This window comes from Tachyglossus aculeatus, chromosome 9 (genome assembly GCF_015852505.1).
Source record: "Tachyglossus aculeatus isolate mTacAcu1 chromosome 9, mTacAcu1.pri, whole genome shotgun sequence".
Taxonomy (NCBI): domain Eukaryota; kingdom Metazoa; phylum Chordata; class Mammalia; order Monotremata; family Tachyglossidae; genus Tachyglossus; species Tachyglossus aculeatus.
The window spans coordinates 59,148,321-59,176,037 of record NC_052074.1 but is presented as its reverse complement, the minus strand read 5'-3'; the positions used below and the strand labels follow the sequence as shown (position 1 = coordinate 59,176,037).

General features: G+C 45.6%; 1 protein-coding gene across 2 annotated transcripts in view; it reads right to left on the bottom strand.

Moving 5' to 3' along the window:
* OSBPL6 (oxysterol binding protein like 6) overlaps nt 1-25,072 on the bottom strand; it is a 131,392-nt gene extending 106,320 nt beyond the window's left edge. For both annotated transcript variants that reach the window (XM_038751557.1, XM_038751555.1), the window contains exon 1: nt 24,991-25,072. The gene's annotated coding sequence lies outside the window, so the exon portion shown is untranslated. The remainder of the gene's footprint in view (nt 1-24,990) is intronic.
* Between the last annotated feature and the right edge of the window lie 2,645 nt (nt 25,073-27,717).

Genomic DNA, 27,717 nt, shown 5'->3' with positions numbered 1-27,717 from the left:
CCAGCTTCCTCGGAATGCACAGACCCGCTTCAGGCCAATTATGCTAGAGTTTCAACTAATCACCAGGACAATTTTTACTAGGGGGAGAGAGGAAGGGTTAGAGAAAAGGCATTCATTATTTCAAATAACACAATTGCTTCAAGACAAGCACCTCCTCCTGCTTGTGTCTTCCTATTCCACCTTATGACTACACCAATGAACAAAAGACATTGGCCCTAGGATTAAAGAACAAAATGCCACACATCATCATCCCCGACCAAACCACTATTCAAGAAGCATCACAGCTCTTCTTTCCTTCTGAATTTGGTATACAGCGGGGAGAATTTTATCCTGATTACTAAAGAAGGCTGTATGCTATTTCCATGGTGACTTTAAGGCTAATTTGATTAGGTGGCTTTCTGTACTTGACTTTGCAACCCAACCACTAACACAATGCTTCTTTGCCCTGACATCATTCCACCATGATAAGCATAAGCTTTGATTTTCCACCTCCACTGAACTGTCTGTGTTGACATGGAAGGGGAAAATTCTTTACCGGGCTCTCGGAAATATTTTATGCCATAGGAACCTGAGTACTCTTTTCTGTTTACTCCCTCAGACCTACAAGCAACTTTACATAGTTTCTCCCACTACACGACAAATTACAAGGATCCTACCTAAGGTCATTTTTTCTCATTGGAAATAACCTGAACCAATTTAGCCTGCTGGGGAAAGACCATGAGCTTTTCTGTACAAGGAAATCAGGCCACACTAATCCAATGGATTTTTTTTAAAGGGATAAATAACCATGTGAGAGAGGAAACCACTGGATACGGTATATTTAGATCCGCTCTGAGCCTTTGACACTAGAGGCTTTTTTAAAAAAAATCTATGCAATCTTGGGACTGGAGGGGGATGAATAGACTACGATGACAGGAAACAGGGATGAGTGACTATTTTTTCTGGGTGGTAGAGGAGTGTAATGGCGGGGTTCCTGATGGATTTTTTTAAGGGATAATCATGTGAGAGGGGAAACCTCTGGATATGGTATATTTAGATCCCCTCTGAGCCTTTGACACTAGAGGCTTTTTTTAAAAAAATCTATGCAATCTTGGGATTGGAGGGGGATGAATAGACTATGATGACAGGAAACAGGGATGAGCGACTATTTTTTCTGGGTGGTAGAGGAGTGTAATGGCGGGGTTCCCGTGGGAACACTGTTAAGATTGGGGGGAGGCGGAAAGGCAGGGAAGACAGATGAGGCCGGGCTACTTGAGACACAGTCAACAAGCCAAGAGGCCCAGTCAGGGCAGACTCCCAGCCAGAGACAGAGGAAGTGGCCAGTGAGCAATCAATCAATCGTATTTATTGAGCGCTTACTGTGTGCAGAGCACTGTACTAAGCGCTTGGGAAGTACAAGTCGGCAACACATAGAGACAGTCCCTACCCAACAGCGGGCTCACAGTCTAGAAGGGGGAGACAGAGAACAAAACCAAACATACTAACAAAATAAAATAAATAGAATAGATATGTACAAGATAAATAAATAAATAGAGTAATAAATATGTACAAACATATATACATATATACAGGTGCTGTGGGGAAGGGAAGGAGGAAAGATGGGGGAGATGGAGAGGGGGATGAGGGGGAGAGGAAGGAAGGGGCTCAGTCTGGAAAGGCCTCCTGGAGGAGGTGAGCTCTCAGTAGGGCCTTGAAGGGAGGAAGAGAGCTAGCTTGGCGGATGGGCAGAGGGAGGGCATTCCAGGCCAGGGGGAGGACGTGGGCCGGGGGTCGATGGCGGGACAGGCGAGAACGAGGCACGGTGAGGAGATTAGCGGCGGAAGAGCGGAGGGTGTGGGCTGGGCTGGAGAAGGAGAGAAGGGAGGTGAGGTAGGAGGGGGCGAGGTGATGGACAGCCTTGAAGCCAAGGGTGAGGAGTTTCTGCCTGATTGAGGATTGAGCAGGGGGGACTCCTCTGGCTAGGAACCCCGCCAGGCCCTCAGCTCAAGGGTGCACAGGTGAGGGGGGAGTGGACTGGGATGTAAATGGACAGGTGAAACCAGGGCACCATGAGGCTGCTGTGTCCCCAGGCCCAGCCACCAGCCCCCCAACCAGCACCACAGCTCGTTACCCCCTGAAAAACTCGGCAGGTGAAGGGACCACCACCTTGTTGGGGAGGAGGAGAGGTTTAAAGAGGGGGAAGAAACTCCTCTTCCCCAACCAAGTTGACACGTCTGGGAGTCTGCCACAATCTAGAGAAATGAAAGATTGGCTGCTTTAAAACTTCAAAGCCCCAGTCGGAACTCATGTATACACTGATTCATGTATTCGCTTTTCCATCCTCTTGCTGTTCACAGTGGTATCTACATTCTTCTTCCTGCTGCCCCTCAACAGCCAAACTTCAAGCTGGTTGGCGGCTCCTATGGTCTTACAGGGCCTTTCTCAGCTGCAAACATCTGGATCCTAAAAATATTTCTCCTGTCCACCTTTAGCTGCCTGGTGGCCTCCCCTCCTTTCTCTTCACTTTTTTTTTAATGGGATTTTTTTAAGTGCTTACCGAGTGTCAGGCACTGTTCTAAATGCTATGGAAGACACGAACTGATCAGGTTGCATACAGTCCACCTCCGACTTCGGCTCACCATCTTAATCCCCATTTTCCAGATGAGGTAACCGAAGCCCAGAGAAGTGAAGTGACTTGTCCAAGACCACACAGCAAACGAACACTGAACTGGAATTAGAACCCATGACCTTCTGACTCTGAGGTCTATGCTCTACCCACTACATGATGTGTTGCCAGGGACAGTCCCCTGCTTCCGCTCTCCCGTGGCCTCTCTCCACGTCGCCAGGTCAGGCCAGTTTGCCTTTTCTAGCTCTGCCCTCCTCCTTCCCCAGTAGCCCCGCAAAGAGCATCCCAAAAAGGTCCAGGCCCTGAGCATCCCTTCCACCTGAGCATCCATGCGACTTCCCTGAGTCCTTGTCTTTCCCACACTTTGAAATCTCCCTTAAACCATTCAAGCCCAGGCCAGGCACTCAGCATTAATAGTAACTCCATTCCCAATCAACGCTGATAGTTCATAAAGTATCGATTAGGAAAATTACTACTCTCTGGGCAACTGTTTAGAGACAGGCACAGAGCAGTTAAGTGATTTGTCCAAGGCCACACAGCAGGCAAGTGGCAGATCCGGGATTAGAATCCAGGTCCTCTGATTCCCAGGTCTGTGGTCTTTCCACTAGGACACGCTGCTTCTGAGCCCAATCAAATACTGAGTAAAAGGCGGGATGGTATATGCAGACACAATGATACAGAAAATTTCCCCTCAAGTATGGCATTTAGATGTTTAGTAAAATGGGATATAGGGATAGGCAGAATGAGAAAATGTCATTGCAGGCATATTTTGAGCTGCTAAAAATGCTAAAAATTTTATACTTCTTGTGAAGTTCTTCCTTTAAGAACCCCAGAATCTGTGAAGCTGAGCAGCTCCACAATTCCTGAAGAAAAGTGCCCCAAGAAAAAATAAATTTATGCAATGTGTGCATGTGTTCAGAGAGGAAAAGGTTATTTCTCTATGATATTAATGACAAAACATCACTATTGACTGTTGTTTCTCAGTCACTTCAACAAAACGATTCTTACAGTGAAACAAAAATATATGAACAAAGTATTTTTACAAAATATTCATTCATTCTATCGTATTTACTGAGCGCTTACTTTGTGCAGAGCACTGTACTAAGCACTTGGAAACTGGGTAACAGATAGAGACAGTCCCTACCCAACAACGGGCTAATATTTAATGTGGTTTAATCAATCAAATCCTGGAAGATTGGCAATAAAATTTTTAAAATGCTATATTACCAGCACCCCAAATGGTAAAATTGGAATCAGTCAATTGAATCCTATTAAAAACAAATAAAATCAAGTTTCAAAAAATGACATTTCCAACAATGTAAAAAGCTACCTCTCTTGGTTTTAATACAAAGCCTGATTATAGTCTCTCAATCTATCCCTTTCTCTTTAGAGTTAATCCACAACTGGGAATTTATTATGTTCTTTGTACCTGATCAGAAAAATAGATGACACTTCAATTTCTCTCACATTTACATGTTATATGGTACTGGTTAAGTCCATACTACATGCCAGGCACTGTACTAAGTGCTGGAGAAGGTACAAACGAATCCGGTTGGACTCCGTTCCTGTCTCACATAGGGCTCAGAGCCTTAATCCCCAATTTACAGACGAGGTAACAGGCACAGAGAAGTGAAGTGACTTGCCCAAGGTCACACAGCAGACAACTGGCAGAGCTGGGATTAGAAGCCTTAAAATGCTCCTAATACCTTTCCACAGCCACTTTTAGGTCACCTGCGACTTTAGCACTGTTTTGTGGTAAAAACCTTCAACTGCGGCAAATTTGATTTTAATAGGAATTTGAAATAAAAACATTTCACTGTGGAATCCAGCTTCTCTGAGCTTTCTTAAGTAGTCAGGATCAAACTGTGCCTTCCAGAAATTACTCCCGCATGATGCTAATGACTTGGATCCTACTACAAAATCAGTACAGCAGTTATTTTAGATATCCCATTTCACACCACAGTCCCTTACAGAAAGCATCGGATGAATTAAAACCAAGAAGACTGCCATGCCCCTAAAGCCGTCATGCAAGTTAACTAATAGCCCCGGAGCACCAGGCCGGGTGGAGGAAGGGGTTCAGTGCCCATGATGGTAGCCAGGACTGGAGGAAGTCATCACAGACACAGAAGAGGGTTGAAGCGGCAGATACAGGGAAGTGGACCTTTGGGGGGGGACTTTCAGGGGGCTCCCGGAGAAGGAGGATGGAGCTTGGGAGGCCCAGCCTTTCAAACTGGTGAGTCAGGGAGGAGAGAGGCTGCAGGAGAGGGGAGGCCTGTCACCAGCAACATACACCTCAGCTCACCCCCAGAATCCAGATGTGTTGAGAGAGAGAGAGAGCAGGTGGTTCAGGGTGGAGAGTAGGTGGGAAGAGCCCCGCATGGCACAGCAGAGAGGCAGCGAGGCAGCTGGACCCCATCACTATTACATATTGACCCATGAGCCCAAGGAGACAGGTGTGATAGAAGCTGGGTCCCAAGGATGTGAAGTCCTAGTTTTGATTTTGCTGCAGTGGTCCGTTTGGTTTGGTTTCATTACAGACAGGGAATGTGTCTGCTAATTGTGTTGTGTTCTTCCAAGCGCTCCGCATACAGTAAGAGCTCCATAGATACCACTGGTTGAATCAGGGGCATTGAAGCCCAAGGTGCCTCAGACTTCAGTGTGGTCCACGGGGAAAGCAATGTGGAAAGACTCCAGGGCCTGGGACTCCTCTGGGAGTCAGAGGACCTGGACTCTAATCATGGCTCCACCACTTGTCTGCTGAGTGACCGTGAGCAAGTCACTTGACTTCTCTGGGCCTCAGTTTCCTCATCGGTAAAATAGGGGTTAAATCCTCCTGCCTCTGACTTATACTGTGTCCAGTCTGATTATCCTGTATCTCCCCCAGAGCTTTGTGCTTGGCACAAAGTTAGCGCTTAACAAGAACCATTAAAACAAAGATGGCACCACTCATACAGCATGGAGGGTAGGGAGGGGGCTGGACCCCTTCCCCTGGGATCCGGCTGTGACCTTCTTGTCTCCTCAGGTAAGTGAGGCCTTGTGAGCAGTTGCTTAGACTACAGTTGGAACTGGGGGAGGGTGAATTGGTCATCTGCAGTTGAGTGCCTAGACTATAAGCTCGGTACTGGCAGGGAATGTGTCTGCTAGCTCTGTCGCATCGCATCTATTGAGCACAAACTGTGTGCAAAGCACTGTACTAAGCGCTTGGGAGAGTATAATATAACAGTAAACAGACCCATTTCCTGCCCACAGTGAGCTTACAGTCTAGAGGGGGAGACAGACACTAATATAAATAAATTGCAGATATGTGCGTAAGTATTGTGGGGCAGGGAGAGGGGGATGAATAAAGGGAGCAAATCAGGATGTTGCTGAAAATGGGGGAGAGAAGGAAGGAGGGCTTTGCTGGGGAAGGTCTCTTGGAGGAGATGTGCCTTCAGTAAGGCTCTCCCAAGTGCTCTGCTTATAGTATGTGCTCAATAAAAACCATCGACTGACAGTGTCAGTGTGAGAAGAGGGAAGAGAGAGATGAAAGGGAAAAGGGGGGAGACAGTAAAACAGAGGTATCAAATAATAGTATTTAAGTGCTTATTCTATGCAGAGCACTGTACTAAGCAATAGGGAGAGTACAACCCAGTTAGTAGATGTGACCCCTGCCCTCGAGGAGTTTTCAATGTAGACATTAAAAATAAATTACAGGTTATGGAAGGAACTGAATAGGACATGAACATAAGTGCGGCGGGGTTTGGGATGAGAGTACCCAAGTACCTAGGTTGAACAGCTTGAAGAGGCAGTTGGAGGGAACAGGGTGAGAAGATAGAGATTAGTCATATTCCTGAAGGAGAAGTGATTTTGGGAGGGCTTTGAAGATGGGGAGAGTGAAGGCCTGCTGGATAGGAAGCGGGAGGGAGTTCCAAGTAGGTGTGAGCGAAAGGTTGACAGCGAGGAAAGATGACACCACGGCACAGTGGGTAGGTTTAAAGGGAGATCGACAGGACAGAAACATGAGAGATGATAAAAATGAAAAAGAAAAGGAAAAACAGGGAAGCGTAAAGAGACGACACAAGGGAAAAACACAATACCATGAAATGCTCATGGGTGCCGGCTAGGCTCTCTCTTAAAATTGTAACTGAGGAATATATCATCTAAAGGAGATGGCCAGCTATGTCAGTATGAAAGACATTCACAATAAATTAGGCAAAAACAGTTGATATGACTCATAATTAGGATATGGGCTAAAAGTAAATGAATACTCAATAGCACACGTCAAAAGCCTTGAAATAGCAAAATTTCATTACCGGCTCCAAATTAAAGCATCCACAACTATCCATTAATAGTAACAACAGTACTGTACGGATGCCCACTCTGAGAAGAGTACAGTGCCTTGTAGAGTGTGCTACACAGCAAGCAACTAATAAATGCTACTACTCTCAATCATATTTACTGAATGATTACCATGTGCAGAGCACTGTAATAATAATAATAATGGCATTTGTTAAGTGCTTACTATGTGCGAAGCACTGTTCTAAGTGCTGGGGGAGATACAAGGTGATCACGTTGTCCCACGTGGGGCTCACAGTCTTCATCCCCATTTTAGAGATGAGGGAACTGAGGCCCAGAGAACTTAAGTGACTTGCCCAAAGTCACACAGCTGACAAGTGACGGAGCCGGGATTAGAACCCATGACCTCTGGCTCCCAAGCCCATGCTCTTTCCACTGAGCCACGCTGCTTCTCAAGTGCTGTACTGAGCACTTGGGAGAGCACAATATGATGGAGGTGGTAGACGTATTCACTGCCCACAACGAGCTTACAGTTTACAGTCTACTTTAGTAGTAGTACTTTTGAGAAGCAGCATGGCTTAGTGGAAAGAACACGGGCTTGGAAGTCAGAGGTCGTGGGTTCTAATCCCGGCTCCACCACTTGTCAGCTGTGTGACTTTGGGCAAGTCACTTCACTTCTCTGTGCCTCAGTGACATCATCTGGAAAATGGGGATTAAGACTGTGAGCCCCACATGGGACAACCTGATTACCTTTTATCTACCTAAGCGCTTAGTACAGTGCTCTGCACATAGTAAGCGCTCAATAAATACGATTGATTAGAACAGTGCTTAACAAATACCATTATTATTATTAATTATTATTATTAATAATGGCATTTATTAAGTGCTTACTATGTGCAAAACACTGTTCTAAGCACTGGGGAGGTTACAGGGTGATCAAGTTGTCCTACGGAGGGCTCACAGTCTTAATCCCCACTTTACAGATGAGGTAACTGAGGCACAGAGAAGTTAAGTGACTTGCCCAAAGTCACACAGCTGACAATTGGCGGGGCCAGGGTTTGAACCCATGACCTCTGACTCCAAAGCCCGTGCTCTTTCGACTGAGCCAAGCTGCTTCTCTTAATGAATGAATAATGAATGAATTATTATTATTCATTCAATCAATCATATTTATTGAGCGCTTACTGTGTGCAGAGCACTGTACTAAGCGCTTGGGAAGTACAAGTTGGCAACATATAGAGACGGTCCCTACCCAACAAGGGGCTCACAGTCTAGAAGGGGGAGACAGAGAACAAAACCAAACATACTAACAAAATAAAATAGATATGTACAAGATAAATAGAGTAATAAATATGTACAAACATATAAACATATATACAGGACATATATACATATAATATACATATACATATAAACATATATATATTTTTTCATTCAATCACATTTATTGAGCACTTACTGTGTGCAGAGCACTGTACTGAGCACTTTGGAGAGAACAGTTTATCAATAAACAGAAAAAATTTTAAATTGAACATTTTAAAAAGACAATGGGATGATTAAAAGCCTCAATCCAGAGGCTCTCAGGCAATGCCCAAAGACCTTGTGTCTCCTTAAGCTCCATTTCACGGATCAGGAGGCAGCCCAGAAGCTAATTTCTGATTGCAATGGAGAGGTCCAGCCTCTTCCACTATTAGCCTCCCACACATAAAGAAGACAGAAGAAACGTTTCAGAGGCAATAAAGCAAAACCACAGACAGTGTGTTATGGGGGAGGGCAGATGGGAGACAGGAGTGACCCAAAGTGGGTCAATAAAGACTGCAATGCCAAGAGGCAGAGGCGCATTCAGGATTCAAAAGCTTCTGTATGACAAGGAACAAACTTTATACACACACTGTACCAAAGGGATTGGCAGTCATGTATCAGACTCCTCTGTCACAAATGGCTCAAATCCAACCAAACAGCATGACCTCTGAACCCCACGGGGCAATCAGTCAATATTTACTGAGCACCTACCCTGTGCAGAGCACAGTGCTAAGCACTTAGGAGAGGACGGCAGACGCCAAAGACATGTTTTCTGCCTGCTAGAAGCTCACGAGCTGATGGGGGAGCCAGACTAATTTAAATTATTTACAAATAGTAGGATCAAGAGAAGGAATGAGGATACACACAAATAACAGCATAAATATATCAAGGGGAAATAGCTGAATGAATAAGTGAATATGAATAACTGAATACGCAATACTCTATGCTACAGAAAAGTCACTAATGTGCTCTTTGCGTCCAATGCCATGTACCTATGGTCATTCATGCAAGCTATTTCTACTAACATCACTGTGTCCCAAATCTCAACAGGCTCCCGCTGTCAGAAGACACTTTCCCAATCCTCCGACAACATTCTACCTAAAAGACACTGAAAGTATGTGTTCTGGCAGAACTGGGTGGAATCATCATATGTGCAGGGGATAGGTAGAGATACATGATGTTATGAGTGACAGTTGGACTGACATGCTGAGATTTAACTGAGGAAGATTTCCTAATGCAGGTGGGATTTCAGGAAGTATCCAAAGATGGGGAGAGTATACGTACCAAGCGCTTAGTACAGTGCTCTGCACACAGTAAGCGCTCAAATACGGTTGATTGATTGAGGGGAATTTCAGACAAGGGAAACAATAAGATGAGGGGTCAGAGGCAGGAGAGGCAACAATCAAGTACATTTAGAAGGTCCGCTTGGGATGAGTGGGAGGTGGAAGTATCAATCCATGGTATTGAGTGCTTACTGTGCCCAGAGCACTGTTCTAAGCACTTTGGAGAGTTCAAGAGATAGGGTTGGGAGACATGATCCCTGCCCTCAAGGAGCTTACAATCCGGGAGAGGGATAACATGGAAGTGGGGGAATAGTGGTAGAGAGCTTTGAACACAATGGTCAGGAGTTTCTGCTTGATCAGACGTAGCAATTTCAGCTCTGTGAAATCTAATTCTGATGGGGCCAAGTTCAACTCCTGCCCCCCGTACTCTGCTTCTACAAAGCCAGCCCAGAGCCCATCCGAGCAACTGATATTTTTGCCCGTACTTCTTAGTCGTTTCATCCGCCCCCAACTTGCTTTACTGAAATACAATTCATCTGTAGCTAGAAAACTATCCCCTTGTCAGAAGTGTGGGTCACTTACCGGTAATTTCGTGGAACCTGACAAAACAATCCTATTACTGATACGAATCATTATTTTGACGGGCTGGAGTAGCGAGATTCTTTTCCAAATACAGCCCCTCCTCCTACAGCGTTTCCACTTAGACAAGCCTCATTCACCCCAAACTAAGGAAGCTCTAAATCTTGGATCGATGGGGAACAGGGCAACCCGAAGATTCTCCCTTTCCTCCTCATGCGGAAAACTCCAACATGCAGAGTGGCCCCTATCAATGGCCCTGCTACTTCAGAATAAGCAAGAAATCCCCAGCAAGAACGAGAGAGGCGTGACAAGTGCTCAGAAATGGAGGTCTATCCCCCATCCTCAACCTCAGACCTAGAGCTCTTAAAACCACCTCCCAGATTGACAGGTTTACAGCAATTTCTCTCTCGAAAGACTGTTATGCAGTTCTCAGGCAAATGAGCTATGGATAAACTTATTCAGGATCACAAGTGTAAATAAAAAGGGGGAGAGAGATTAATCTTCTATAGAGACAGCTGTCTGATAAAAGGGAAACTCCTAGCTCAGAAAGCTTTTTTGTTCTGCCTTCAGAAGTGAGACCATTAGGCAGGTATAAAACTGAGTCATATTCAAAGTGTGGTCAGCAGCTGGACTTAAAAGGACTCCTCTTAAGGTCAGTTCCTCGGTTTGGCGGATTTAGCGTCTTCATCAATAACCTGGATAATGGCATTTGTTAAGAGTTCACTATATGTCGAGTACTGTACTAAACGCTGGGGTAAATACAGGGTAATCAGGTTCCACATGAGGCTCATAATCTGAGTAGGAGGGAAAATAGGTATTGAATCCCCATTTTGCCCACAGGAGAAGTGAAGTGACTCGTCCAGAGCCACACAGCAGAGAAGGGGTGGAGCCGGGATTAGAACCCAGGGCTTCCCAGGCCCGTGCTCCTTCCACTAGGCCATGCTACTTCTTGAACAGAGCCAGGGGCAGTGAGTGACCAAATCTCGCCACTTGTCAGCTGTGTGACTTTGGGCAAGTCGCTTACCTTCCCTGTGCCTCAGTTACCTCATCTGGAAAATGGGGATTAAGACTGTGAGCCCCACGTGGGATAACCTGATCACCTTGTATCTATCCCAGCACTCAGAACAGTGCTTGGCACATAGTAAGCGCCTAACAAATACCATTATTATTATTATCTTGAAGGACAGGGTTCCAACTAGAGGACTGGGGGAGGTTAAAAAAAAAAAACACAATGAAGCTAAGTGGGGACTGTGAGCCCGCTGTTGGGTAGGGACCGTCTCTATATGTTGCCAACTTGTACTTCCCAAGCGCCTAGTACAATGCTCTGCACACAGTAAGCGCTCAATAAATACGACAATGAATGAATGGAGACAACTTGTACCGGAAAAATGAACTGCTCAAGTACTCGAAGGGGTACGAGGTTGAAAAAGGTCCAAGGTTCACGGTGTATAATCAGCAAAGCATAAGCCAGCAAAATGATGAGGTTGTAAAAAGGAAACCCAAACCTGGGGTGAATAAACAGGACGGCAGAAAGCAGAAACGTAAGGACATCACTTCTTAGGCCGAGCGCTGGTCAGAAGCTGGAGGAACAGCGTATCTGCTTCTGGACCCCACAGGTTAAGGGGAAAAAAAACCAATGGCCGATGGATATAAGGAGAGCCCTGGGGCGATAGAAAGGGCTATAGAACTGTTCCTATGAGAAATGACTTGGGTCGCTTCGTCACATGGGGTATTTGCCTCAGGCCCCTCTCCCAGGGCGGGCCCAAGCATCCTCTTGACCTGTCCCCACAGAGAGGCCACCTTAAAGGTAAACATGAGCAGACACTGACCCGACCGGTGCCCTGAAAAGTGAGGGCTAGAAATCATCATCATCATCAATCGTATTTATTGAGCGCTTACTATGTGCAGAGCCCTGTACTAAGCGCTTGGGAAGTACAAATTGGCAGCATATAGAGACAGTCCCTACCCAACAGTGGGCTCACAGTCTAAAAGGGGGAGACAGAGAACAAAACCAAACATACTAACAAAATAAAATAGAATAGATATGTACAAATAAAATAAATAAATAAATAGAGTAATAAATATGTACAAACATATATACATATATACAGGTGCTGTGGGGAAGGGAAGGAGGTAAGATGGGGGGGATGGAGAGGGGGACGAGGGGGAGAGGAAGGAAGGGGCTCAGTCTGGGTAGACTGAGCCCCTGAGTAGAAATGGTTGCTACTCTCCAAAATGGGCTACTAAGGAAGGTACCCCATTCTTTTCTGGAGCTCTTAGAATCTCGCTATCTGGCAGGATTTTCATGAGGTCATCGCCTCGGAAGAGTCGATGACTAGAAGCATGGGTCGGAAAAAACGGATTTCCAAATTTCCCCTTCTGCTTGGGCCACTACACACTGATCATACCACCACTCCCCTTCTCAACTGTAAGCTTATTGTGGGCAGGGAACATAGCGTAGTGGACAGAGCACAAGCCTGGGAATCCGGTGGTCATGGGTTCTAATCCCAGTTCTGCCACTTGTCTGCTGTGTGACCTTGGGCAAGTAGCTTCACTTCTCTGGGCCTCAGTTCCCTCATCTGCAAAATGAGGATTGAGACTGTGAGCCCCACGTGGGACAGGGACTGTGTCCAACCCGATTTGCTTGTACCCACCTCAGCGCTTAGTATAGTACCTGGCACATAGTAGGTGCTTAACAAATACCATAGTTACTATTACTGTATACTGTATTCTCCGAGGAGCTTAGTACAGCGTTCTGCACACAGTAAGCATTCAATAAATGCAAGTGATTGACTGACCTTGCTCAATTCTTCCCCCAAACACATACTCTCTTCCTCCAGCCCAAAATTTTAGCAATACTGATCCATGGGGACAAACTCTGCTAAAGCATAATGCACAAGCATTCTATCTAGAAAAATAAATCATCTAAAACATACTTAAGCATTATAAAAAAACAAGTGATAATAAGAGTGAGAAAAGAACTCTGAACCTGTAGTTGAGTACTATAGGGAATTTTTTGGGTTCAGCTGCCAAACTCTGAAGAATTCATTTTACAACAGGCCACCATCCCCTCTCCAAAAATCTATTTCAAATTTGCTGCAGAGAAACGAGCAGGATGATTCCAAGCTTCTTTTGATAATAACGAATCTAATGGGTGCTTCATCCCTTTTACGTAAGGCTGGAAAAGGGTTTTGAAGGGTTTTTTTAAGTATGAACCATAATCCAAATATTAACACATACAAAACAGAAAACAATACCGTTACTAGGAATGGAACAGATTCATCTTTCTGTTCAAATAGTAACCAGACACCCAAATGGCTACCCAAAGAAGCATCAGACAAATCCCTGGAATAAAGTTACGAGTTTTGTCCCTGAAGTACTTTTAATTTTCAAAATTACTGCCATGCCTAAAGGTAACTGCCTGCGTTCTGAAGTCTCATACCAGACTTCAGAGGTGTTTTTGTCCCACCTATATTTAAATAAGATCAAGAAGCTGGGAATAAACTGATTCCAACCCAACAGCAATGACACAGTTGCCAAAGCTTTTTAAAAAATAAAGCTTCATACATTTTGTAAAACTTGAGGGGCAAAAGAGGAGATAAAACTCAAAAGCGCAATCGACCCACACTGTGTTCTACGAGGGCAGGTCTCAGCTGTGACTTGGGCCCTTACAATCAACAAATTACCACTCATCTGGATGTGCTTGAGGCTGCTGATCGAGAAAGAACAGCAACAATACTGTGGTGGTTGTTAAACACTTACTAGGTACCAATCACTGTACTAAGCGCTGGGGTAGATACAAGATAATCCAGTCAGACACAGTCCCCATCCCACACAGGGCTTGCAGGGAGAGAGAGAGAAAACACGTGCTTTATTCCCATTTTACAGATGGGGTAACTGAGGTGACAGAAGTTAAATGACTTGCCTTGGGTCAAAGTAGAAACTGCATTCGAACCCAGGTCCTCTGACTCCCAGGCCTGTGAGTCAGTGGGCCATGCTGTGACTCAGAAAAGTCACCATCCCCCTCAAGCAGGCACTGGGCACCCACAGGGTGCAGACCCAGGGGTGACCGTGCACTACACAGCAGACATTTTCCGGGGGAATTAAACTGTCTCCTGCCAACCTGGCAAGCTTGAGAGTGGAATGCGGGGCGCAGGGATTTGAAGAGCAGAGGTTCTGCTAATTCACTAGACTGCAAGCTCCCTGAGGGCAGGGATCGTGTCTGCCAGCTCTATTGTAATGTACTCTCCCAAACGCTTAGTACAGTGCCCTGCGTGGTGAATACCACTGATTGATTGATCGATCGATTGCCTGCTTCTCGCCTCCTCAGGCAGTGTCCTGCGGCTGCCAGCCTCTCTCCTTGGACTCAATTCCTCCCACCTCAGCTCAGCCAAAGGAGCTTCTGGGATCAGCACAAATTAAGTTCAGGGGCCAAGCACAGTAGTAAAGTCCCTTCCACGGGTCAGCCTGAATCATTTCCCCAGCCTCCTCTATCAATCAACCAATCATATTTATTGAACGCTTACTATGGGCAGACCACTGTACTAAGCACTTGGGAGAGTACAATGTAACGGAGTTAGTACACACATTCCCTGCCCACAAGGAGCTTAGTCTAGAGGACTGTGTTCTCCATGACTTGCTCCCTCTGGACTATAAACTTCTTGTGGGCAGGGAACATGTCTACCAACTCTGCTGTACTGCACTCTTCCAAGCACTTGGAACAACGCTCTACATGCAGTAAATGCTCAATAAATACCATTGACTGATGGTCAATTGCTGAAAAGGGGGCAGTGACTGTCAGGGGGATGAAATCCTAAGTGTGTCTGCTGATTACCACAGACCTAGAGGGGAAAAAATCACCACCCAGCCAGGGAGATATGGCCTAGTGGATAGAGCATGGGCTTTGGAGTCAGAGTTCATGGGTTCAAATCCCAGTTCTACCAATTGTCAGCTGTGTGACTTTGGGCAAGTCACTTAACTTCTCTGTGCCTCAGTTACCTCTTCTGTAAAATGGGGATTAAGATTGTGAGCCCCCCGTGGGACAACCTGATCACCTTGTAACCTCCCTCATGCTTAGAACAGTGCTTTGCACACTGTAAGTGCTTAATAAATGCCATTATTATTATTATTATTAAGGACCTGGGTTTTAATCCTGGCTCTGCCACTCGTCTGCTTTGTGACCTTGGGAAAGTCACTTAACTTCTCTGTGCCTCGTTTACCTCATGTGCAAAATGGTGATTAAGACTGAGTCCCATGTGGGATGTGGACTATGTCCAACCTGATTAGCTTGTATCTACCCAAGAGTTTAGTGCAGTGCCTGACATAATGGTAAGCGCTTAACAAATGCCATAAAAAAAGAAAAAGATAAGTGTGATCCTAGGTGTGAGCACAAAGGACAGCCTGACTTGGGGAAAGTCAGATAACCAATAAAGGCTTTGGTCACCTGAGACTCATTTTTTTTAATGGCATTTGCTAAGCACTTAATATGTGTCAAACACTGCTCTAAGGATTGGGGTAGGTACAAAGTAATTTAGACACAGTCCCTGTCCTGCAAGGGGCTCACAGTCTAAGTAGGTGGGAAAACAGATATTTTAATCCCCATTTTACAGTTGAGGAAACTGAGGCACTGAGAATTTAAGTGACTTGCCCAAGGATGCACAGCAAGCAAACAACAAAGCCAGAATTAGAACTCAGGTCCTTCTGACTCCCAAACCTGTGCTGTTTCCATTAAGCCATATTGCTTCTCATGAGGGTTTTTCTGGACCTTTCCAAAGTGAGGTTTAAAGAGGCAGCAGAAAATGCCCCAGGTTTCATCCTCAAACTGACAAAAACATAGCTGCTCCTTCAGGCTAATAAATGACCCTTTTCATTGAAACTGATCACTCAGTTCTACTGCTTGGTAATGCGGTGAACATAAGAGGATTAAGCAAGTAATTTTATAAACATGAAAATCAATCCTGTTCACTAACAAATCTGTGATAACACGAAACTGTTTCTGCAAACTATGATATGGAGTCTGCACTTTATTCACTTGATTGAAAAATGGGTTCAATCATCTCAAGATCAAGCAGTGTGGCCGAGGGAGAAGCAGTATGGCCTAGTGGATACAGCACAGGCCTGGGTTCTAATCCCAGCTCTGACACGTCGGCTGTGTGATTTTGGGCAAGTCACTTCACTTCGCTATGCCTCAGTTACCTCATCTGTAAAATGGGGGTTGAGAATGTAAGCCCCATGTGGGACAGGGACTGTGTCCAACCTGATTTGCTCGTATCCACCCCAGGGCTTAGTACAGTGCCTGGCATGTATTAAGTGCTTAACAAATATCACAATTTATAATTATTAATAATAACAATAATACTATTACAGGAGAAAATGCTCAGCCAGATTACCTCAGAGTGTGGGAGAAGGAAGAGGCAGACCACTTCCCACTAAAGAGCTGCAACCGGGATTATTTTGAAACTGAGAAGTGACCTAAACCTTCCATTGCATTCAGCTGGGATTTGGCAGATAATCAACTCCAGATTTAAATCTCCTAAATACGGAAGGGAAGCTCTTTCAGTGGAGTGCCCTGGAATTCTCTTCCCCAGGTGGCCAAGGTAAGTATTCTAGCAGTGAGTTTTCCATTTGACTACAGCCCCCGTCATCATCACTGGAATTTACTAAGTGCTTACTGTGTGCAGAGCACTGTACTAAGTGCTTGGGAGAGTACAAGAGGATTGGTAGACATGTTCCCTGCCCACAAAGAGTCTATGGTCCAGAAGGATCCACCCAGACTCCTGCTTCTAGACCAGGGTCTCTAGACTGTGGCTTGGGGGACAATGATTGATCTGTAAAGGTAGTCACCATCTCCCTCCACACTCTCCGGGGCCTGGGTGCCCCTCCCCTCTCGAAAAGACATTCCGGGGGGGTGCTGGGAATCTGGAAAATGAGCGTGGGACTGGAGGAAGGAATGAAAAAATCCGGAAACTGCCACCTCAACCTTAACCTGTCAGAAATCTAGATTTAGGCAAAATATTTGTTTCCAGCACAGATGCTCCACTAGCCTTGTTCTTGCCCTATTATTATTATTTTATTTAAGAATTTATTAGGTGCCAAACACTATTCTAAGCACTGGGACAGATACAAGTTGATCAGGTGAGACCCATTCCCTGTCCCACGTGGGGCTCACTGTCTAAGTGGGGGACTAGAACAGGTAATGAATCTCCATTTTGCAGATAAAGAAACTGGGGCACTGAGAATAATAATGATGGTATTTTTATTTAACCTCTATGTGCCAAGCATTGTTCTAAGCAATGGGGTAGATACAAAGTAATCAGGTTGCCCCAGTCTTAATACCCATCTTCCAGATAAGGTCACTGAGGCACAGAGAAGTGAGGTGACTTGCCCAAAGTCACGCAGCTGGCAAGTTGTGGAGGCAGAATTAGAACCCTTGACCTCTGACACCCAAGCCTGTGCTCTTTCCACTAAGCCACGCTGCTTCTAACTAGACAATAGCTGGGTGAATAATAATGACTGGAGAAGTGACCAGTCCCAGCGGGTACAGCCGGCATTGGAACCCAGCTCCTCTGTCTCCCAGGCCCCTGTTCTTTCCACTAATAATAATAATAATTTTGGTATTAAGCGCTTACTATGTGCAAAGCACTGTCCTAAGCGCTGGGGAGGTTACGAGGTGATCAGGTTGCCCCACAGGGGGCTCACAGTCTTAATCCCCATTTTACAGATGAGGTAAATGAAGCACAGAGAAGAGAGAAGTTAAGAGACTTGCTCTAAGTCACACAGCTGACAACTGACAGAGCTGGAATTTGAACCCATGACCTCTGACTCCAAAGCCTGTGCTCTTTCCACTGAGCACGCTGCTTCACTAGGTTACGCTGCTCTACCCAATCAATCAATGATATACTCCTACCGTCTTCCCTCCTCTCGCTCCAAGTTTATGCTGTGATAAGTCAAGACTGAAATGGTAACACTGTGAAAACTTAGTAGGGGTCTTACTGTCAGTGGAAGCGAAGGATGACTTTATGTACTGCAATACAAAAGGGATAACACCATGCATGAGAGACTGAGTTTAGTAATCTGGATATGGATATTTTGTCACTCAGGATAGTTCAAGTGACACAGGAAGAACCATTGTTTTGAAAGATAGCTGGTCTTTTCTTCTCAGTGTGTCATCTTGAGCTGATTTTATGGAAATTCTAGGGTAGAACAGAATCTTGATGCCTCACAGCTTTTTTCAGACGGACTTGATGACAGCACTCTATTTATATATTTTTTAAAATCTGACAGAGTTAATGTTTTGAACAGTTTTACTTAAAAATAATGGACTTAAATCATTAGTCCCAATGAAATAAGAATACCATTTGAGAGCTGCAAAACTTAGGATATGAGTGTGGGCTAAAAAATGGACTCCAAGACCTTAAACTATATACAAAAGTTAAACAGAACACAGTCAAACGAATACCAGCTAGACCATCATAATGTAGACCTACATGGAGGAAAGATGTGACGGCATTTATTTATTTTAATGTCTGCTTCCCCCTACAGACTACAGGCTTCTAATGGGCAGGGATCATATCTATAGCAACTCCGTTGTATTGTACTTCCCCAAGTGCTTAGTACAGGGTTCTCAACGATGTCAGGTACAAAACCTGGTCACACTAAACATACCAATTCCCAGAGAATGTTTAAGCTTATACCAGTAAAGAAAAATTTTAAAATACCTATACCACAAGTGCCTAATGAAGACATACATTCAAAATTTTGTATTTACAACAAAACGAGACGCCTTTTTACTAGACGCCAAACCTACCACCTTTTTAGGATGACATCTACCGAGATGGCCACGTTTTCTTTGTTTCCTGAAAAAGCAATGCATTTTGAATCCATCTGGAGGGACCACCCAGTTAATAAAGCCCTTTACGTATGGAAAAAGTCTCTTTATGAAAGGTAGCAATATTCAAACATGTGAGAGAATGTAGGAAATAAGACTATCAAATAAAAAAGATTCAACTCCGTAACTGGCCCTAGTGCTGGTGGAAGTCAACTTGGTTTTGCCTCATGACTCTAATAATTCTGATGTTCTCATCAATGGCATTTATTGAGCCCTTACTTTGTGCTTGGGAGAGTACCATACAGCAGAGCTGGCTGACGTTCCCTGCTCACAGCGAGCTTACTGTCTGGAAACTTTCATTACAGACAACTTTTCTGTGGACCTACAGGGTCAGGTTTTGCTTTGCCTAACTCTCGGGATTGTGATCGCAGGACTTAGGGTCTTTTCATCGTTCAGCTTCCTACTGTTACTCTGCGACATCGAAATGACTTCAGATCACTCATCTCCAAGCACGGTCTCCCATAAAATTTTGAAAAGGTTTTGAAGCAAGGGTTGATTTCTTGCAGCTCATTCACTTTTGAAGAATCTATTCGAAACAGAAAACAATCCCACTTACTTATTCCCTGATTGTTTTTATCCCCCTCACTTCAGAGAGATAAGTATGTAACCAAATTTAGAAACAAAATTCTTAGTACAAAGATTGGCACACACTCAGCACTTAAACATCACAATCATTATTATACAAAACAATTCCTCCCTATATCCATGGAGAATATGATTTTGCCCTGGGATATTAGCATAGTATCCACTTAGCTTTAGAATTTGACTCTATGCAATTATTTTTGCTTCTGTTGTGACATACCAATTGTGACTAACAATTTAGGTCAGTTTTGACTAACTTCCAGAGCATGTTTATGTACTACTGCATTCAGGGTAGAAAAGCTATAGTTAAGGATACAAAGAGATATGTGATCTCAAGCAATTTCCTCTCACAGACTTATTCAGACCTCAAATTGCCATCATTTCATACTTAGAAACACCAACAATGTGCTAAATGCTGAATCAATGGTATTTACTGAGCACTTACTGTGGGCAGAGCACTGTACTAAATGCTTGGGAAAGTACAGAGTTGGTAGACATGTTCCCAGACCACAAAGAGCTTACAGTCTAAAGGGGGAAAAGACAAAACAACAATTATAACGGACATATCCCCAGCCCACCACGAGCTGACAGTCTAGAAGCAGGGAGACAGACGATAGAAATCAATAAATGACGAATATGGACGTAAGTGGCTTTAATATACACGTTTTGTTTTGTTGTCTGTCTCCCCCTTCAAGACTGTGAGCCCGTTGCTGGGTAGGAACTGTCTCTAGATGTTGCCGACTTGTACTTCCCAAGCGCTTGGTACAGTGCTCTGCACACAGTAAGCACTCAATAAATACAACTGAATGAATGAATATGACCGACTTGACCAGGAAGGATAGAGAAAAGTTATAACAATTTGCTTGGTCTCTTATCCAAAATACATCTGAAGACAATCCACACTAAAATTTTATTTTTTAAACTGAGTAATATTTAAGTGTTTAGTTCCTGTTAAGAGGGCAGATTCCATGAGAATTGGTAAGGTTTCTAGAACTTATCAAGCACTTAGTACAGTATACTAAATTTAGGAGCCACTCAAGAAAATCCATCCTTACCAGTATGACGCTTTATTCTCACAAGGTTCACTCAGCTAAATTACAAAAATAATGATAATAATAATAATTGTGGCATTCACAAAGCACATACATGTGCCAAGCAATGGGAGAGGTAGATACAGTCCCTGTCCCACAGAGGATTCCCAGGTTAAGAACAGGAATTTATCTCCCATCTTACAAATGAGGTAAAGCACAAGGAAGTTAAGTGACTTGCCTACGGTCACAGAGCAGACAAGTGGTGGAACCAGGGTTAGAAACCAGGTCCTCCGACTCGCAGGCTTCTACTCTTCCCAACAGACCATGATGCTTCCTGAAGCAGTATCCAACAGCCTAGCCACCAATCACAGAATTTGCTTCACTTAACACTCACACACCTAAGAAGTTGTGAACTTGTTAGCAATCCATCGTATTTACTGAGGGCTTACTGTGTGCAGAGCATTGTACTAAGAGCTTGGGAGAGTACAATATAACACTACAGCAGACACATCCCCTGCCCATAACGAGCTTACAGTCGAGAGGGAACAGTTAGCGATAATAATAGTGGTATTTCCTATGCGCTTACTATGTGCCAGGCACTGTTCTAAGCACTGGGGATGATGAGGATGATGGCATTTGTTAAGCGCTTACTATGTGCCAAGCACTGTTCTAAACACTGGGGGGGGATATAAGGTAATCAGGTTGTCCCACGTGGGGCTCGCAGTCTTAATCCCCGTTTTACAGATCCTAGATAATCGGCTTAGACACAGTATTTGTTCCACATAGGGCTCACAGTCTTAATCCCCATTTGACAGATGAGGGAACTGAGGCACAAAGAATTTAAGATGGCTTGCCATCTCACTGCATGCCCTCCCATTCCAACACACCTGCCTGAGTCTGCCCAAACTCTTGAAGAGACAAGAAACCCAGTTGTCCTGTCGAAGGAAATCATTCTCTGTTGCAACTCAAAGCACTAAATGAAAAGCAACCAGGAGCACTCTGGCATGTACGCTGTCCTGGGTACTAACTGATTTTGGTTTCCTTTCAGGAATTGACAACGTTTCAACTGTTCTACATTTTAGGATCTTCATGCTTTCAGTTGCTACTATAGTTCCCAAAAGATTGCTTTCAATCAACCAATGGTATTTATTGAGCGCTTACTGTGTGCAGAGAGCACTGCACTAAACTCTTGGGAGAGTACATACAACAGAGTTGGTAGCCCCTTTCCCTGCCCACACGCTCTAAACCATTACAGCTGGGGGAGACCTTGAGAAGCCATCTTCAAACTCAGATTTCACCACCTGGAGATGTGCAAGAGGAAGCAAGACTGTAACACCCACCAATCTTGAAATTAGAGGTCGAGGAAAGGCAAAAAGGAAGGGCAGGGAGGACCTGGGAGAAAATGACTATGAGGCCCAAAACAAAGCAGGAAGGCGACTGGGAAGCGGCAGATGTTAGAGGACATTGAGGAAACAAGATTTAAGCCCAAGACAAGGTGTAGGAAAAGACAACAGCCCCCATAAAAGACCAGGTCGTGCCCAGGGGCTTATGATTTAGATACAAGGGACAATCAGCCTTAAGTGTGACTGCATACTGTTCCTAGAATGAGCCTTGAAATCTCAAACTTTACATTGATCCTCCCTACAGAAGACATACATGTATTATGATACAATACAGGCACCTGCTGACTAGTTCTTCATTTCACTTTTTTGGTTTTGTTGATCGATTCACCTTGCTTGTCCCTTGTGAGTCAATGCGTTTGCTGACTATCTGAGGATCAGAAAGACAACCGGGAAATTGAGGTGCATATTGCTTTCCTGATTTAGGGATATTTCCTAACAAAAGTATACCTGCAAAAAGTCCTCTGAGCCAAGTTTTCATAGAGCAGATGCAACTGTCAAACAGCTCCTCCCTAAAAACCCAACTCATTTACTAACTATAAACTGAATTACCCATTTGATCTAATTAGGTTTCATGGTGGCTTCCTAACAATTACAAGAATTTCATCTTGGAAGGTCATAACATGTATCCTCCTACTAAAAATGGTTTTCAGGTAAATTATATTGGGGGGGAGGGATAGGGGCAGAGGGAAAGAGGGGGAAGAGAGGGAGAGAGGGAAGAGAAGGGGGGGAGACAGAGAGAGGGGGAGATCGGGGAGAAAGAGAGGGAGAGAATTTGTAGGAGATCCTAAGAAGGTCCCAGGAAACATTACAAAGAGACACTATGTATTTGATGAACTTATCCCATGAAAACCACTTCATTTCATAAATTAGTCTAAATCAGTTGGGCGAATTCAGATCAAGTCAATATTTTCAACATCCAGAGTGCCGAAACGTCCCCGTTTCAAAAGACTTTGCCGAGTGCCTCGCTTGAGTAAGTTACCATGAAAGGAAGAGGAAGAAAGAAACCACATCCATCCCCACTGTCAACAAAAAACACGCAGAAAGAAAAACTATCCACAAAAGGGATTCACCTTAGCACTCCAGAGATGCTCCTGAATAGTCCCTGTAGGTTTTCAATATTCAAGTTTCACTGCAGCTTCCCGTTCGACCTTGGGAACCCAGTTCACTCTCGGCTCTAGGCAAGGACTTCTGTTTCATTTACTATTAGTCTATAGCATCTGCATTGCTGTAGTTTTGGGGAGGATTATCACCACTATCCAGACTTCCAGAACCGCCCAAAAGGCCCCAAACCAAGAAGGTGGAAAAGGGGAACATGAAGAGCGTGGCCCGAGTTGGGGACATTTTGAGATCTCTTTTCCCCCTCCCCCGCATTCGGGAACAAAATGCCAAGGCCTGCCCAGGTGCTAACCATCTTCATCGATCCCGGACACGTGCGGCTTCGGCCTGGGTGGGGGGGAGGAATATGATGGGAAAATTCCACATCCAATCCGTTTTGCCACCACCAAGCAGGACGGGCCACCCGCATTTAAAATGGAAACCCCTTAAAATGAACCTTTTTTTTTTTTTTGCTTTTTTGGCTGCAGGGCCTGGAGGTGGGAAGGAGCAGCTTCACTGTGGAAAGGTTTCCTTGGTCTTCACGCCACTCGTGTAATGCTTGCTATGCTTGTAGGGCCAACCGTGACCCCAGCTGGAGGTCACGGCGGGGAGCCGCAGGCGTCACTGAGTGGCAACTTTTCTAAAGGCACGGGGGGGAGTGGGTGGGCAGCACGTTGGATTTTATTTTTCACGTGGATAGGGGTCTGTGCCTCCTTGCCTGCCCCCCGGCCTGGGCTCTGCAGGCCCTATGCCCGGTGCAGCAAAGCGGCCTCCTGACTGCGGTGCCAACCACGGGGGGAGGGAGGGCCCAGCAGGAGCCGGGCACGGATGGGGGGCATGTTTCCCTGCAGCCTGGGGGAGGCACGGACCCCCCACCCCGAATTCACACACACACACACACACACACACACACACAGAAAAAGAGTCCCCGGGCCGGTCAATCAATCAATCAATCGTATTTATCGAGCGCTTACTGTGTGCAGAGCACTGTACTAAGCGCTTGGGAAGTCCAAGTTGGCCACCTCTAGAGACAGTCCCTACCCAACGGTGGGCTCACAGTCTAAAAGGGGGAGACAGAGAACAAAACCAAACATACTGACAAAATAAAATAAATAGGATAGATATGTACAAGATAAATAAATAGGGTAATAAATATGTACAAACATATATACATATATGGCAACCTATAGAGACAGTCCCTACCCAACGGTGGGCTCACAGTCTAAAAGGGGGAGACGGAGAACAAAACCAAACATGCTAACAAAATAAAATAGAATAGATATGTACAAGTAAGACAAATACATAAGTAGAGTAATAAATATGTACAAACGTATATACATATATGGCAACCTATAGAGACAGTCCCTACCCAACAGTGGGCTCACAGTCTAAAAGGGGGAGACGGAGAACAAAACCAAACATGCTAACAAAATAAAATAAATAGAATAGGTATGTACAAGATAAATAAATACATCAGTAGAGTAAAATAAATATGTACAAACGTATATACATATACGGCAACCTATAGAGACAGTCCCTACCCAACAGTGGGCTCACAGTCTAAAAGGGGGAGACAGAGAACAAAACCAAACATGCTAACAAAATAAAATAAATAGAATAGATATGTACAAGATAAATACATAGAGTAATAAATATGTACAAACATACATACATATATACAGGTGGTGTGGGGAAGGGAAGGAGGTAAGATGAGGGGGATGGAGAGGGGGACGAGGGGGAGAGGAAGGAAGGGGCTCAGTCTGGGAAGGCCTCCTGGAGGAGGTGAGCTCTCAGCAGGGCCTTGAAGGGAGGAAGAGGGCTAGCTTGGCGGATGGGCAGAGGGAGGGCACTATTTTCCCGTCTGTCCGGATGGAGCCGGGGCAGTTGGGGGGGGGGGAGAGAGTGTGAAGATGCGGGGGTCCCCCCGTCCCCGGGCGGTGGCACCGACCTGAGAGCAGACGGCAGACGGCCAGGCCCAGAGAAGAGGAGCAGGAGCAGCTCCTAGGCGGGCGGGCGGGATGCCGTGCACCCGGGATGGATCCGTGCAATCCGGTGCAGCTCCGTGCAGCCTCGGTGCAACCCCCTGCAGCTCCGGTGCAGCTCCGTGCAACCCCCTGCAGCTCCGGTGCAGCTCCCTGCAACCCCCTGCAGCTCCGGTACAGCTCCCCGCAACCCCCTGCAGCTCCGGTGCAGCTCCCCCGCAGCCTCGGTGCAGCCCCGTGCAACCCACTGCAGCCCCGTGCAGGCAGCCCCGCCCTGCAGGCCGAGGAGCCTCCCCCTTCTCCCCCGGCCCGGCCGCCGCCAACACCCGGACCCTGCTGGACCCGGAGCCGGATTCACCTCCTCCTCCTCCTCCTCAATCGATCAATCAATCGATCGTATTTATTGAGCGCTTACTGTGTGCAGGGCACTGGACTAAGCGCTTGGGAAGGACAAGTTGGCAACATCTAGAGAGACGGCCCCTACCCAACAGTGGGCTCACAGCCTAGAAGGGGGAGGCAGAGAACAAAACCAAACATATTGACAAAATAAAATAAATAGAATAGATATATACTTGTACTCCCCAAGCGCTTAGTACGGTGCTCTGCACACAGTAAGCGCTCAATAAATACGATTGATTGATTGATATATACAAGTAAAATAGAGTAATATGTACAAACATATATACACACATATATAGGTGCTGTGGGGAAGGGAAGGAGGTAAGGCAGGCGGGTAACAAGTGTACCGCTCACTAATGAATAATAATGATGATGATGGTATTTGTTAGGCGCTTACTATGTGCCAAGCACTGTTCTAAGTGCTGGGAGAATACAAGGTGATCAGGTTGCCCCACGGGGCGGCTCACAGTCTTCATCCCCATTTTGCAGATGAGGTCACTGAGGCCCAGAGAAGTGAAGTGACTTGCCCAAAGTCACCCTGCTGACAAGTGGTGGTCAGAATTAGAACCCACGACCTCAGACTCCCGAGCCCGGGCTTCTCAGTGCCTCAGGAGAGTCCCTGGCACCCTTCCTAATCGCCCCTCTCTTTCTGCTGCCAGCTTGTACTTCCCAAGCGCTTAGTACAGTGCTCTGCATGCAGTAAGCACTCAATAAATATCAATCATCTTTACTTGTACTTCCCAAGTGCTTAGTACAGCGCTCTGCACACAGTAAACGCTCAATAAATATGATTGAATGAATGAGTGAAGCGCTTACTATGCGCCAGCTACTGTACTAAGCGCTCGGGTGGAAAAGCAGCATGACCTAGTGGCAAGAGCACTGGCTTGGGGGTCAGAGGTTCATGTATTCTAAACCCGAGGCTCCGCCGCCTGTCTGCTGTGTGACGTTGGGCAAGTCACTTTGCTTCTCTGGGCCTCGATGACTAACTGTAAAATGGGGATGCAGACTAATAATAATAATAATAATGACATTTATTAAGCACTATGTGCAAAGCACTGTTCTAAGCGCTGGGAGGATAGAAGGTAATCAGGTTGTCCCACATGGGGCTCACAGTCTTAATCCTCATTTTACAGATGAGAGAACTGAGGCTCGGAGAAGTTAAGGGACTTGCCCAAGGTCACACAGCAGACAATTGGCGGAGCCGGAATTTGAACCCATGACTTCTGACTCTCAAGCCCGTGCTCTTTCCACTGAGCCACGCTGTAAGCCCCTCGCCCTGATTAGCCTGTAACCACCCCAGTGCTTAGAACAGGGCTTGGCACATAGTAAGTGCATAACAAATACCATCATTATTGTTACTATTACTACAAGCAAATCGGGTGGGGCACAGTCCCTGTCCCGCATGGGGCTCACCGGGAGGAAGAACAGGTTTAATCCCCATTTTACAGTTGAGGAAACTGAGGCACACAAAGAAACCAAGGTCACAGAGCCGATGAGCAGCAGAACTATGATTAGAACCCAGGTCCTCCATATTTCCAGGATCGGGCTCTACCCATTAGGCCACACTGCTTCCCAGATCTGGGTCCGTCGGCCCAGGAAGCTCTAAGGGTATGGGCCCAACCAAGAGCCGGGAACCACGGGTCCAGATCCCTCCCCTCCCCGCCTCAAACCTCCCCCATCACCCCAAATACAGATGCCACAGGGACCCAGGCAGTGCCACCTGCCCTGACTGATGGGGTAAACTGAGGCAGGACACTTTACAGACGTTACCAAAAGCATTTACTGAGCACCTCCCAGATGCACACCATTGTACTGGGCACCTACTACATGCAGAATGGTGTGCTGAACACCTACTGGGTACCAAGGACAGGATTAGAGGCTTGGAGACTATGTAATAGAAGTAAAAGGTGGTCCCTCTCATAGAGTGAAACACGAGTAAGGAAATAAATAATAAACCGATGTACCCATGAGTGCTAAAGGGGCGGATAAGGTGGCATTGTCAAGGAGGTGGGGAATGTCACTTACCTCCAAGCCTTCTGGGAAACGCTGAATTTGGGAAAACATGGTTTGGTGGATTTTAGTATGGAGGGAGATCCATGCTGAGAGAATGGCATAATCTCTGGGTCCAAACAGACGGGAGGGTCATTCACTAAGAGCTCGATATCATTGATTAGCTGATTGATTCAGCCCACCTTGGAAAGGTACCAAAAGATTGCCCACCTTGCTCCAAACACCCCCTTCCAGACTGTGAGCCTGTTGTTGGGTAGGGACCGTCTCCGTACGTTGCCGACTTG